The 6961-nt window shown below is 34.7% G+C and overlaps 1 pseudogene; it reads right to left on the bottom strand.

The window, feature by feature from the left end:
- Positions 1 to 4049: 4049 nt before the first annotated feature.
- Positions 4050 to 4134, bottom strand: LOC126021357 (uncharacterized; annotated as a pseudogene).
- Positions 4135 to 6961: the final 2827 nt, after the last annotated feature.

Below are 6961 nucleotides of genomic sequence, written 5' to 3'. Positions count from 1 at the left end.
ATATGGTAATAGTTGACTTGATACTTAAAATTATTTTGTGAGTAGAGAGGGAGGTAAGAAACCTTTCCTGAATCTTCTTGGTTCTAACTGACTTAAGTTAAAAATAATATACATGCCAAAATGCCATATAGTTTGAAAGTATATTCTGCCTCTAAAAGGGAGTTTTATTATTCACAAAATACTAGAACATAAACTTAATCTAACCAAGTTCTTTGCCACACATAATAAAGATGATCTTTCCTCCATTGTCCAATAAGATATTCCTATTTACCCCTAAGACTTTATCAGAATGACCTAAATCATCCATATTCCTATACAATTGGAGGGACACCTTGTATTCCAAAAGAATCTACTATTTACACTAATTTTCTTTTCTACCTTTTCCAAATTCTTGCTAGGATTTCTATTAATCATTCGTTTTGGAGAAGTAGGCTACCTTTTTTTAGTGAACACATCAAAACCCTGCCAGTCTCTGATCATTATGTTACTAAAGATACCTCTACATTTTAAGTTTTGGCATAGCAGCATCCCTACTGATCAGTGCCAATTCCTCTTTTTATTTGATTCATGTTGTGATAATAAAATAGCAAAGACTGAGTAGTACATATAAATGGTCAACATTTCTATCAGTTTTGAAGATTTTGATTTAATAAATTAAAATGATTTTCAATAATGTCTACTAGATGATAGAGTAAAAGACAGATCTTATAGATTAAAAGACTATCATTCGACAAAATTATCATTTGACAAAATTAGGCCATTTTATTTAAGAAGTAAATGAATATATTAGATTAGAAAGCAGAAACGAAGATTAAATTTAGCTCAGGCAAAAAAATCTAAATGTTCAGAAAGTTGAGTAAGGCCAAAATGGTCTTATTAGTTTTTGAGGAATTAAAAATTATCTAGAATTAAAGCTGGCATGTTGTAATTAAACTCTCAATGTTTCTGTGTCAAAAAATATTATGTTACAGTTCTAATCAGCAATATGATGAAACTAGGGGTGAAATCTCTAGGAGATAATTAGGTTTACATAAATTCATAGAGAGATACGGGTACTTACATGCAGAGGATGAAACTCTAGTGCTTCCTCTTTTTCTCTGCCATCAAATGATGTCACAAAATAGAAGAAAGCTATCTAAAAATCAAGACGATGGATTGCATGGAGAACAAAATTAGTGACACCTTGATCTTGAATTTCCCAGGCTTCTAACTCTGAGACTAAATGTTTGCTTTCAGCCTCTCAGATTATAAATTTTTGTTTGTTTATTTGATTGGAGGTCATATCCAACAGGGCTTTCTGCTGGCTCTGCTCTCAAGGATTACTGCTGGTGGAGCTCAGGGTATCAAATAGGATCCTAGGGACCAAATCCAGGTCTGCTGTACATAAAGTAAATGCCCTCCCTGGTTTACTATTTCTCCAACCCTTTAATTTGTAATATTTTTACAAAGCAACCCAAGCCCACAAGACAGCTGCTATATTATGCATTTTATTAATTTGTTCCATGAATGAAATTTTTTTGGCTAGGAACTGATTTTTCTTTTTTTGTATTACTTTTTTTTTTTTTTTTTTTTGGTTTTTGGGCCACACCCAGTAACGCTCAGGGGTTACTCCTGGCTATGTGCTCAGAAGTTGCTCCTGGCTTGGGGGACCATATGGGACACCGGGGGATCGAACCACGGTCCATCCAAGGCTAGCGCAGGCAAGGCAGGCACCTTACCTTTAGCGCCACCGCCCGGCCCCGTATTACTTATTTTTTTAAATGTACAGATTACAGGAATCAATGTTAGGGAAAAATAGAGGGAAGAGTTGCCAAGTAATCTAGTTCAATACAAACATTTTTTTTTTCAATTGTTATTTTAAATCTTGCCTACTAGAAGTTTGTAGCCTGTCAGATAAATGATGGAAATGTCTAAGGAGCAGAGAAAGTAACATTTGAAAAAGGAACACAGGTTAGGCAACATTTGTTCAACTCTGCTCATGCCTGGTTAGATGGCAGCTTCTCTTAGAAACGCCCTACTTGTTAAGGATAAGGGTAGGGAGCTTTGGGAGGTGGGTGCCAGGAGAAGCAGCCATTCTCACCTACATCCTCATAGGGAAGAGAAACAAAGAAAGTTAAAGGACAACTAGCAAGCTAGCACCAGCAATAGGAGGCAGACCACAGAGAAGAGATAAATGGCCATCAAGAATAGCAGGCATCCAGGAACCGGACCAGTGGGAAACAATGGACAGAACTATTGAGTCAGGAGTGACCTTTGAAGGACAGATCAGAATAGCACAGAACCCAAAAGTCTTTTCTTCAAGTTACTAAATAAATTATTAACACTTCAGAAACATCTGGATTTTGTATGCCAGTTTTGCATACAATAACTCAAAGACACTCAAGAGTTAGCAAGTTTCATGTTAACATTTGGGATTTTAGTTTAATCGCAACTAAGTCTTCCAATTTAACAACTTTAGGTCATTGTTGGTATTATATAGTTCCAACTGTGCCAATAACTTGTAAGAGTAAAACTGAATGTCAGGATGCCAAGATGGACAAGTTATCAGACAAATTCCTTTAAAGAGAGAAATATTTGAAAGTTATGAATATTTAGTCAATACTTTTTCATTTTCACCTATTAAATAAATGGAATATTCTCCTTGGTGCATAAGATTTGCATATATAGAAAATGCTATTTTTTAAAGAATATGTGATGATGACTCTAGAATGATTAAAATCCTGTTTTGTCCCTTGGAATATATATTCTTGTTATCAAATAAAAAACCTGACCTAAGAAAGGGGACACTACATATTGAACAAAGTCATTGCAAATAGTTTTATTTCCCCTAAATCAAATAAAGTAAATCATGTTAAATCTAACTTAGAATGCTTTTTATATAAACATTAGAGTAAAGCTCTTTTGAGATTATTATTTCCCAATAGCACATCATTCTTTTTAAGATTTGATCATAGTTTTCAGGATACATCCCTCTGACTTTTTCTTAGGAAAGCAGGTATTTCTTAGGTAATTTAATTTTAAGTACTTTATTATGATATTCATTGTTATATTTATAATTATTAATGATTTTACTAATGCTCAGGATCACCCAGAAACTATTCTTCAACCATGGAGGGTAAATTCTGCTGATCTGTTGTCAGGCATCAAGCTTTTCTTCCTTTCCCTACAGAGGTTCCCAGTTCCCTTTGTTATTTACTTTTTTTTTATGTGTTATCTCGTTGTTTACTGAGCCCTATGAGCAATGCTGTGTAGTTTAGCTAAAACTCTGAATTATTAATTTAGACAGAACTCAGTTCAGATATTCACTTTTCTATTTAAATATTCACTGGGAATGATTGTTTCTTCGTGGATAACATGACATTTCTTTCTGTATAACATGGTAGGTAGGCATACTATGCATCTTATTTAATCATTGGAGAAGTTAAAATGAGACTATGTATAGTACCTGCACATAGTATGATTTAGATACTATTAATTCCTTTCATTACTTCACACTGAATTCACTTCTTCTATTTTCCTTTCTTTAGTGGCATAGGAAGCTAGTAGGTGAATTTAAATTTTGGGAAGTATGCAGTTCTCCTAAGATGCTGTAAAGCATTATCAGATCAGGTGGTCTGATTGATCATGTGTGCCCTTGTCAACAATATATTGCCACTCTGGGCCTTACTAAAGATTTAAAATATTATTTTCTCCTAAATATGACATTCATTTGTCCAAACAGAGTAAATGGTACCAAATATTCTTCTTAAATTTTTTTTTAAATTTCCACATCCAGTGAGTATTCAGGACTTACTACTAGCTCTACCCTCAAGGATCACTCCTGGTGGTACTTCAGGGGCCATATGATGTACCACGGATCAAATCCCAAGTAAGCCATATGTAAAACAATGCTTCATCCATTGTACTATCTCTTTGGCTCCTGATAGTAAATATTCTTGACAACATTGCTTTTGACTTTCTGATGAATGAAAATAATCATTTTGCTTGTTAATTGTATTTCTTATTTCTAATTGTAAATTAGACTTCTTTAAAATAATTTTAGTATCCTTTATTAGTATTATAAAAATAATTTTAGTATTCTTTTATTCAAAGATATTTCTACACTTGATCTTAGCCAAAAGGCCGAGAAGCGATCAAAGATATTTCTAAAGGAAAAGTTTATTTTCTGATGAAAAAGGTAAAATAATATTTAGATGTTTTAACAATGGAATCTTGAAATGATACTATTATTCAGGAGATTATATATATAAGCTAATATTGATTGATGGATTTAAATCAACATAAAGTATTTATGAATTCAATGAGTCTGTTTCCTATTTTGTTTAATACAATATAAATAGGTGCCAGAGTGGTGGCACAGAGTGGTAAGACATCTGCCTTGCCAGCACTAGCCTAGGACCAACTGGGGTTCAATCCCCTGGCATCCCATATGGTCTTCCAAGCCAGGAGTGATTTCTGAGCACATAGCAGGGAGTAACCCCAGAGCATCACCACCGGGTGTGGCCAAAAAACAAAACAAAACAAAAAAAATAGAAATAAAGAGAGATATAGAAAAAAATCTAAGAGTCTGAGAATATATTCAACATAAATAATTACACACCAGCTCTTAGTCTCAGGTCATTGTTCAATGTATTTTTATTAGTTATTTTCTTCATTGTTACATTTCTTAATGTAATGCATTGTTAGCAGAAAGTCCTAAATATCTAGACAAAGTAATATATTTTAGGAATTTTCTTTTTAATAATTGACATATAGAACTTACGAGTAAAAAATTTTCCTATGAAGACTGAGCAATAGCACAGTGGTATGGCTTTTGCTTTGCATGTGGCTGGCCAGAGTGTGACCCTGGTTTGATCTCCAACATCCCACATGGTCCCTCAAGCTTGCCAAGAACAATTTCTGAGCACAGAGCCAGAAGTAACCCCTGAGTGCCACAGGGTGTGGACCACCTCCCAAAATATGACCCCCATGATTTAAGACCTCATTTAAAAACATGCATATGCATGTTCATACTAGTGCAGATATGTACATATTTACACAAACCATTACAAGTAGGATTTTAGTTTTTTAACTCTTTGCAAAAAATATTTTAAACATGAGAGCAACAAATAAAGTTCAAAAAATTTATCAAAGAATTTTTGCATACATAAACAGTATAAGTAAATTAAATCAAAATTATCAAAAATAACATGAAAGTAGGTATGGACTATTAAACTGATTAGACATAAATTATGAGGCAATGAAAATATTATAATAGATATCTTAGTTTTTAATACAGTTATTTCAAGTAAATATTTTATAAATCAAAGCCAGTAATGTTTTGGAAAATGTATCAGAGCAATTATTAACATTCCAAATAATTTAAGGTATTCTCTTCTTTTTTTTTCTACTTAAACTTCCTGATTACAAATATGATTGTGATTAGGTTTCAGTTATGTAAAGAACACCCTCCTTCACCAGAGCAACATTCATACCACCAATGTCCCAAATCTCCCTCCATTCCACCACAGCCCCACCTGTACTCTAGACAGGCTTTCCATTTCCCTCATTCATTCACATGATTAAGGTAGTTCTCAGTGTAGTTCACCACTCTTTGTGGTGAGCTTCATGAAGTGAGCTGGAAGTTCCAGCCCTCCTCTCATTGTCTCTAAGGATTGTTGCAAAAATGACTTTTATTTTTCTTAAAAACCCATAGATGAGTGAGACCATTCTGTGTGTGTCTCTCTCTCTCCCTCTGACTTATTTCACTCAGCATGATAGATTCCATGTACATCCATGTATAGGAAAATTTTATGACTTAATCTCTCCTGACGGCTGCATAATATTCCATTCTGTATATGTACTGCAGTTTCATAGCCATTCATCTGTTGAAGGGCATCTTGGTTGTTTCCAGAGCCTGGCTTTTGTGAATAGTGCTGCAATAAAAATAGGTTTGAGGAAGGGGTTTTTGTGTTGTATTTTTGTGTTCCTAGGGTATATCCCTAGGAGTGGAATAGCTGGGTCAAATGGGAGCTCAATTTCCATTTTTTGGAGGAATCTCTATATCGCTTTCCATAGAGGTTGGAATAGACAGCATTCCCACCAGCAGTGGTTAAGAGTTCCTTTCTCTCCACATCCCCACAAGCACTGATTGTTCTCATTCTTTGTGATGTATGTCTGAGAACTCAAGTCTATTCCACTGATCTGAGGGTCTGTCTTTATTCCAATACCATGCTGTTTTGATAACTATTGCTTTGTAGTACAGTTTAAAGTTGGGGGAAGTAATGCCTCCCATTTTCCTTTTCCCTAGGAGTGCTTTAGCTATTAGAGGGTGTTTATTGTTCGAATGAACTTCACAAGTGTTTGATCCACTTCTTTGAAGAATGTCATGGGTATCTTTAGAGGGAACACATTAAATCTGTACAATGCTTAGGGGAGAATTGCCATTTTAATGATGTTAATCCCGCCAATCCATGAGCAAGGCATGTGTTTTCATTTCCGTATGTCCTCTCTTATTTCTTGGAGTAGGGCTTTATAGTTTTCTTTGTATAGGTCCTTCACGTCTTTGGTCAAGTTGACTTCAAGATATTTGAGTTTGTGTGGCACTAATGTGAATGGGATTGCCTTCTTGACATCCATCTCTTCCCTATCATTATTGGTGTATAAAAAGGCCATTGATTTCTGTGTGTTAATTTTGTAGCCTGCCACCTTGCTATATGAGTCTATTGTTTCTAGAAGCTTTTTGGTAGAGTCTTTAGGGTTTTCTGAGTAGAGTATCATGTCATCTGCAAACAGCAAGAGCTTGGTTTCTTCCTTTCCTGTTTGGATTCCCTTGATATCTTTTTCTTGCCTGATCACTAAAGCAAGCAATTCCAGTAGTATGTTGAAGAGGAGTGGTGAGATTGGACAGCCTTGTCTTGTACCAGGATTTAGAGGAAAGGCTTTTAGTTTTTCTCCATTGAGGATAATATTTTCCATTGGC

The sequence above is a fragment of the Suncus etruscus genome, chromosome 10, assembly GCF_024139225.1.
Source record: "Suncus etruscus isolate mSunEtr1 chromosome 10, mSunEtr1.pri.cur, whole genome shotgun sequence".
NCBI classification, from domain to species: Eukaryota; Metazoa; Chordata; class Mammalia; order Eulipotyphla; family Soricidae; genus Suncus; species Suncus etruscus.
This window is presented reverse-complemented; position numbering and strand designations above follow the sequence as displayed.